This window comes from Adiantum capillus-veneris, chromosome 25 (genome assembly GCF_014529385.1).
Source record: "Adiantum capillus-veneris isolate H3 chromosome 25, ASM1452938v2, whole genome shotgun sequence".
In the NCBI taxonomy this organism is placed as follows: domain Eukaryota; kingdom Viridiplantae; phylum Streptophyta; class Polypodiopsida; order Polypodiales; family Pteridaceae; genus Adiantum; species Adiantum capillus-veneris.
Window position 1 is genome coordinate 63312860 of NC_140955.1, and position 8135 is coordinate 63320994.

General features: G+C 39.8%; 1 pseudogene; it reads left to right on the forward strand.

Annotated features, from left to right (window-relative positions):
- Window positions 1-2280: 2280 nt before the first annotated feature.
- On the forward strand, window positions 2281-3614 carry LOC147424991 (heat shock cognate 70 kDa protein 2-like; annotated as a pseudogene).
- Window positions 3615-8135: the final 4521 nt, after the last annotated feature.

The following is an 8135-nucleotide window of genomic DNA, read 5'->3' on the forward strand; positions in this document are numbered from 1 at the left end:
TCAAGGTGAGTTTTTGAGCGTCGTGACTGTGTCTGAGAGAGAGTGAAAGAGAGAGAGAGAGAGAGAGTCTATCCTCTTGCTACAGGAGCTATGGAGCTGCCATTGGAGAAGCGGCACCGCCATTGTGTTAGCAACAGCGAGAGCTACACACCGATACCAAGCGTGCGCGCATTCGGCTTCTACGTGAGGTGAGCTCCCACGAGCTTCTATGTGAGTTTTCTCCCTACCTCTGTGTCAGAATTGAGAGTGCCATATATCTATAGAACCATAGGGAGTAGAGCTACACATTAGTACCATCGGAGTCGAGATTTGGTCACCTGTATTTTTTGGCCTGTCTTCATATATGTTTATCGCACGGAGTGGTTATAGGTTGAGATTATATTGTAGATTCATAGGGTATTGTCCTTACCTAGTGTAGAGACCCCCTTTGAGTTTGAGGCTGATTTGATGACTCTAGATCATGTTTCAGATAGCATTTGTTCGTAGTACAGATGTCAGTCACTTGTGTATTTGAGAACTTAGATTTGATTTCCTTGGTAGTTATTGTCATTAGAAGGTCGAGTAGGTGATTTGACACCCACCTATTTGTTTCCATGCGTCTGCGGGTCAAGCTCCGTCCTCGTCTGACATTCTTGTTTGTCAGTTGAGTTCTCGCTATCATAGCCACCGCTAGCGGCATAACCGCCACAACACAGAGTAAGGCATACTTGAGCTTGACAGGGTTCCTCAAAGAAAGCTTAATGATCAAGCCGTGTGCAACATTAATTGGAGCACTTGAGTTTGACGGGGTTCACTAAACAGGTTTTTCATAACTGAATGCTTTGAAGATACGACAGATACGGCTCAGAGATTTTTGGTGGATAGCTACCTAATGATTAAGCTAGAACATTGATGATAGGTGTAAGCCTTAGTTTAGTTTTCATATGTTTACTAGTTGCGTGAGTCTGATGATGGCAAAGAGCTAAACCTATAATAGCAGATGCAGATTGAAGTACAATTGGCACAGACCGGAGGCTGTGCAGCTTCAGAGGGGGTGGATGTCATGTAGCTCCCCTCCCATGCTAAGAAATATGCCAAGAAGATGCAGATCAAGCTTATTGAAAGCCTACTTGATTAATGGTCACCGATGAGGGCTTGTTAATAGGACAAGTTTAATGATTAATGTATGCCAGATGTGGCTCAAAAGGGCCAACATATGTCTTGGTAATGCTAAACAGTGAGTATGCTTATTATGGTCATAGCTGGGGTTTTATTAATCAAAGTTGAAGAACATGAAAGGCTCTACGTGTCTGTCTTTACGCCTCGTCAATCGAAGCTACATATGAGAAGTTATGACAATTTTAAGTTGAGTCGATTGCAGATCCATACAGGATTGGGCAATTGCAGCTGAGGTGACAGAGATGCAATGGATGCACGGGCCATAAGTGCTCACTTTGTGGAGCGTGTCGGTCCGTTCAAATCAGCGATCAAAGTTACGGTTGCCAAAATATGGGCCGCTAAAGATTCACCGGGGGCCGGTTCGGTGCCAGTCTAGCCCGCTCGATCGAAGTGTCATTTTTGGGGTTCGACAGGCTGCTCTAGAATACAGTGCAATTAAAATATCAATAAGTGTTTGGAATATTATCACTTGGAATGCAATGATTACGAGATAAATCCAATAGAGGCAGGGCCAAGAAATTGGTTATTTTTAGCAGATTGAAAAGAAATCACTTATACTTTGCATCTAAATGGCTGTGGCAATGTCCGCAACACTGAAACGGGCAACAAAACTCACAATGATAATGTTAGTCGGTGACTACTGTGGAGAAATTTGTTGAGCTAGGTGATGATTTTCCCAATACGTGTACCGGCTGTGGTGCTTTTACGAAAGCATGATATGCATGTCAAATGTGGTGCCCTCCACTATGAAGCTCCAGCCGCCCAAGGCAAAGGTCCGCCCTCCCTTAACATCATAAGGTGAGGCTGCCCAATGCCCAAGGGCAACCAAGGAATGGGGCCGCCCACTTTGTAAAAAGAAAATGGGTAAGTGTGAATGGGGGGTCCCATAGCCAGAGGCTCGGTGCTTGCTCGGCTCACGTTTCGAACACATATCCCCCGACAAGGGTGCTTTCACTGAAAGGCTAGTGCTCTGCACCATTGAATAAATTTTTTTTGATGCTCAGGTTTGAGCCAAAAAGCTTAACGTTGTGGGCTTCTTTCGAAAAAGAACCTTGCTTACCAAGTAAAACATTCAAACCAAGCCACTCTTGTTGTACTAGTTAACACCCCTTAGAGTCAGCTATGACAAAGGAAGGTCACGCTATTGGCATCAACTTGGGTACCACATACTCCTACATAGGTGTGTGGCATCATAATCGTGTGGAGATAATCACCAACCAAGGAAACTGAACCATGCCTTCCTATGTGGCCTTCACTGAAAGTGAGCGCCTCTTAGTGACACGCCCAAGAACCAAGTCTCCATGAATCCCATCGATACCCTTTTTGGTACGTTCTCATGTCTTGATTTGGTTTGATTTCTAGGGTATGCATGATATGTAGCTAGTATGCGCATTAATATTGATTCATAGAGTCTTGGTTGGATTTCCATGCATTATCTACAGTAGCCCTTTTGCTTGCCATTCATGCAGTCTTGCTTTGCTCTTAGACTCTTCCAAGTTCAGGTGTATTACAATTGCCTGGTTACCCATGGGCACTTGTGTATTTTGCTATTTCCATGTATGTATGTGTGGCAAGTAGTTGCTCGTTGGAGGCTACTGCATGTCTTGTAGCTCTTGTGCTAGTTGCATATTGACACTGTTTATTGGGGAAAAATGTATATGACTTTCTCTTTCTATTGATTTATTTCAGAGAAGCCAAATGCCTCATTGGATGACTATCTTGTGTGCAAAGTGATGAAAAGTTGTGGCCTTTCAAGGTAGTTGTTGGTGAAAAGCTATTAATTGAGGTGCACTACAAGGGTGAAGAAAAGCAGTTTTCTGCACTAGAAATGTCTTCTATGGTGCTAATCAAGATGAAAGAAATTTCTTTGGTGTTTTTGGGCGCCACATTTAAGAATTTCGTGATTATGGTGTTTGAATGTTTCAATGATTCTCAAAGGCAAGCCATCGAGGATGCGGGCGTCATTGCTTTCTTGAATATGATGAGAATCATCAATGAACCTAGTGCCGCAATGATTTCTTATGGTTTAGACAAGAAGGCAGTCAGCCACAAGGAAAAGAATGTCCTGATTTTTTACCTTGGAGATGGCACTCTCTCTTCTTACAATTGATGAAGGTATGTTTGAGGTGAAGGCCACTGTTGGAGACACTCATCTAGGATGCGAGGAATTTTAGAATTGCATGGTTAACCACTTTGTACATGACTTCAAGAGGAAGTACAAGAAGGATATGATAGGCAATGCCAGGGCCCTGTGCAGGCTCAGGCCAGCTTGTGAGAGGGAAAAGAGGGCATTCTCATCCATCACTCAAACAAATATTGAAATCAATTCCCTCTATGTGGGTATAGACTTCTACTCCACCATCACAAGAGCCCGATTTGAGGAGCTAAACATGGATTTGTTCAGAAAGTGCATGGAACCTATGGAGAGGTGTTTGCGAGATGCAAAAAATGGATAAGGCCCTTTTTTTGAAATAAGACAGCATTGCTAAAGACATTCAACAACCGAACGGTTGTACATGTTGGCTGGCCTAATGTTGGGCCCGGGGAGGTCACCTAATAAAAATGTAACCTATCACGTGAGTTCAACAGAAGGGACGTATTTAAAGTTCCTGAAACTTACAAAAACATATGTACAAAAGGGCATTATTTTTTCAAATTTGAAAAAAACTTACAGATTTTAAAAGAAAAGGGTACATTATATTCTTAACAAAATTCACATGTAAGGTGTTTTACAAACATGTCTTGAACGCATGTGATATGGTAGTTTTACACATAGTGAACCCCCCGAGATGCTGGGGTAGCTAAGGGCTTCCTGGCCCGACCACATTTGGCATACATGTCGACCAAGGTAGTGCCAAGCATAACGGTTTTTTGCAACGGGGCCTGACTAACAATATCTTCATGAGCTCTTTTGTCCATCTTAGCATCTTCCAAATTGCCAAGAGCCTTTAAGATGTAAGCATATGCTATTGCATCAGGAGAGATGCACTCGCTTTGTATTAATTGAAAACAACCCATTGCTTCTTGGCCCTACTCTCCTATTTAGCATATCCCACAATCAGTGCATTATTAGACTTAACATTCTGCAAAGGCAGCTTCTCAAGAACCTTTCAAAAACTACAATATCTGGCTTACATGTCAATCAAGGCAGTGGCCAAGCATGCAACCCTTTTCTCAAAATATCATCCTTGCCCATATTGGATCTTGCATAGGGCCACATGCCTTCAAGATGCAAGCACAGGTGATTACATCTGGAGAAATGCCCTGGTTTTACATCTGCTAAAAAACAGCCCAGAGCTTCGCAATCAATGCATTCCAATTAGAGTACATTCCGGACAAGAAGCTCCTCAAGAACTTTTTTGAGATTTTTGAAGTATTTGACATACATGTCAACCAATACATTTCCAAGAAGGACATCTTTTTTTAATATCCCTTGTCATAAAATATCATCGTGAATTCCTTTTCCCATATTAGCATCTTGCATAATGCCACATGTCTAAACATACAAATGTAGGTGATTGCAATTGGAGAAATTCCATCTCTTTGCATTTGTTTAAAAGAGATTCTTGGAGCTTCCTAGCCCTTTCCTGTTGTGCATATCCCACAATAAATGCACTCCGAGAGACGAAATTCCGGACAAGAAACGCCTGAAGCAAGTTTTGTGCTTTTTGAAGTACAATACATTTGGCATACATGCCAACCAGAGAAGAAGCTTGTCAAGCACTTTTTTGAGCCATCTGAAATATTTGGCATACATGTTAACCAAGCAACAACATCTTATGTAATGCCACATGCCTTTGAGATGAAAGTGTAACGTAGGTGATTGCATCTAGAGAGATTCCATCTCTTTGCATCTGCTAAAAATAGCCAAGAGCTTCCTGGCCCTATCCCTGTTGGGAAAATCCCGCAATCAATGCACTCCAAGAGATGACATTTCGGACAAGAAGCACGTGAAGCAAGTTTAGCTTTTTGAAGTACACCACATCTGGCATACATATCAAATCAGTCAACCAAGGCAGTGTCAAGCATGAAGGCATAGGTGATTGCATCTTGAGAGATGCTCTCTCTTCTCACATGTTGTCTAATCTGTTAGTAGAGCCTCTTGGATCGTCATATTTGCTTGAGGAAATTGTGAGCTCTAATAGTTAGGGAAAAATCTATAGGCTAGACTGTAGTCGTTGTTTTCAAAGGTGAAACCCTTGCGTGGGTAACCCATTAGCTGTCAAGGCCTGCTCTGGTAGAATAGTAAAATTTTCATTGCTTTTGGATGAAGGTAGCTTTAACCGATTGCCGACAAATTGTAGAGAGAACTTATATCTTTGGATTGGCTGAGTTAAAGATAATAATGTGGGACGTGCTCAGGATCGGTCCCCTCTTACTGCATGTACTGCAAAGGCCCTCTTGCTAGCTTATTGTCTGGTGTGTAACTGTCATTGCTTGGGCGGCTTTCCTTGTAGACACTCAAAACAGAGTCCTTCATTGCATGCCAATTAGTGTTTAGAATTGGCTGGTAGTTTGTACTCGTCGTCGTGTTCACGCCCTATCCACGAAGCAAGTTACCATCAGATCTAAACTATTGGCTGGCTGCTTTGATTGGTGAAAACAACCCTAAGCTTCTTGCCCTTGCCGACCCCTGTTGGGCATATCCTACAATCAGTGCGTTCATGTACCAATAAATTGAGAGCAGTGCGGATTGAATAGGTGGGATGTGTCAGAGCAGTGAAGATTTAAAAGCTACGATCATGGCAGCAATCAGGCCGTATGATCGTGGCAGTAATTGAACGTCGAATAATTGCTCTTTGTGGAGGAGTGTGCTGCGTAATGTGAAAAAAAAGGCCTTAGAGGGCTCCCCCATAAACCCTCTAAATCAAACTTTAAGAAAAGGTCCCTTTTAAATGTAAAGGGCCCTATAAAAATCTCTTTGTGTGCCAGTAAACCCTTCAACAACAAGTTTCCAACCATTTGCACCAAAGAATTGGGAGTACTCTTTCTCTTTTTTACTTGTTGACCTCCTATACCAAGTTATAAAAGCGTTTCTCAAGTGTAGGGGGTGGTTGAAGGACCCCCTACATTTTCAGTGAGACATTTTAGGTGAAGGGACCTTCACTTTCGTGGAGGCCTATGAAGCACAGATTACTTTTTTCAAGGGCCCCCTAATAGCACCTTTAGAGGGTCTATGGGGGAGTCCTCTTAGGCTCACCACGTAATCACGTTGTTGATACCTATACTAGTACTTTTGCATCATGTTTTGTATGCAATGGAAAAATATTCATGATGGGATGCTGGTTAAAGACTTTGTTTTCATCTAGCATTTTTTTGATTTTGATGTACAAGAAAATATTGAAATAAGCGATGTAATTTAGGTGATGCCAATATTGAAAAACTTGAAAAGGAAGAGGAGTTAATAATACATGTGATTGCTGACTCGGTAACCTGTAGCCTGCATCCATGCACTCATAATTACAATATAGTAGTTGCTTTGATTTGCGGTATTAATTTTTTCATTAATTTTCATGCTTTTTTTCCTTTACAGATTGATGTGACTTCTATTCTTGCAAGACAAGATACACTTGCCAATAAGGAGGCATTTAAGAAGACAAAAGATGTTGAGAGTGAAGCTCATGAATTTACACTCTGACGAGTGTTCCCGATTTGCGCTAGTGGACTGCTCCCTCTCCACCAGCTTGGTAGTAGGTCCACCTCTTTGAGCACAAAAGCTTAGGGATTGAGATTCGAGTGTCTTTTTTTGGCTTTTTGCCTCGGTTTTGTGGAACTTATTCTATGAAGGATATATGTTTGCTGCATTTACAAATGAGGCACTTATGTATATTATACTCTTGCTGGACCGTATAAGGCCATAGCGTTGTGGTGGAAAAATGGTGCAATTTTTTGGCCGTTGTTGTAAAGATTGCCAATGGTGGACACTTGTCCTCTTTTTTAGAAAACAAAAGTTTATAAAGATTATATCTTTCTTTTATAATGTAAACTAGTCTTTCCATCGTTGTATTTTGGTCCCTTCTTTTAATAGTCACTTGATTTCTTCTTTTCTTCTTTAAGAAAAGTTTTATAAAGATTATATCTTCTTTTTATAATGTGAATGGTCTTTCCATCATTGTAACTTTTGGTTCTTTGATTAAATGCTCACTTGGCTTTCCATTTTTTTATTGTCTTTGTTTAACTTGTAAACAAGTCCTTTAATTTAAAGATCTAATGACTTCCTTTTTAACCTTTTGATCTAAAACATACTTTTCTAATGTAAATTTATCTAAAAATTTGATAATTATCCTTAAATGAAATAATTTTTTCACAACTAAGATTTTTTTTTCAACTTTTGGTTTTAATATGCAAATGTCACATTGTTACTTCAATGCAACGTCTATTATTATTAAAAATTAGGTTCAAGCATTCCCAATATTGATAAAATACATTTCAAAGAAAAAATTACATCTATACATGTCACAAGTAACACTTGATCAAGAGAACATTGCAAGACAAAAATGGCATTAATTAGTGTCATTTTTATGAAATATTTTTATTATTAATTTAAATTTTTAACAATTACTTAAGCCCATCATTTCTTTGAAATGTTTCTATAAGCCAATTATCTATGTCGTTTGATCATACTTTGATGTCATTTAAATGTCGGTATTAACTCTAAAATGTAGCTTATATTGAAATAATCACATTGGTTTTACATTTATTTCAAAAAGCAACAGACTAAATTTCCAACCTCGGTCAAATTGGGTGTTTACTATTGAAATAACTTGACCTATTAGTCATCTTTTTTCATATATCTATTACTACATTTGCATTACATTTTCTTATTATATATGCGGTATAAGGTGACTTTTCACTCTTTTCAGCTTTATAATTTGGAATTTGAACTGAAATATTCAAAGTTTTAGATGTTTCCCTTCAAGTGTATTCATGTGAAAAGGATTGCTTATTGGGCAAGTAGACTTATTTTCTAGTCTATA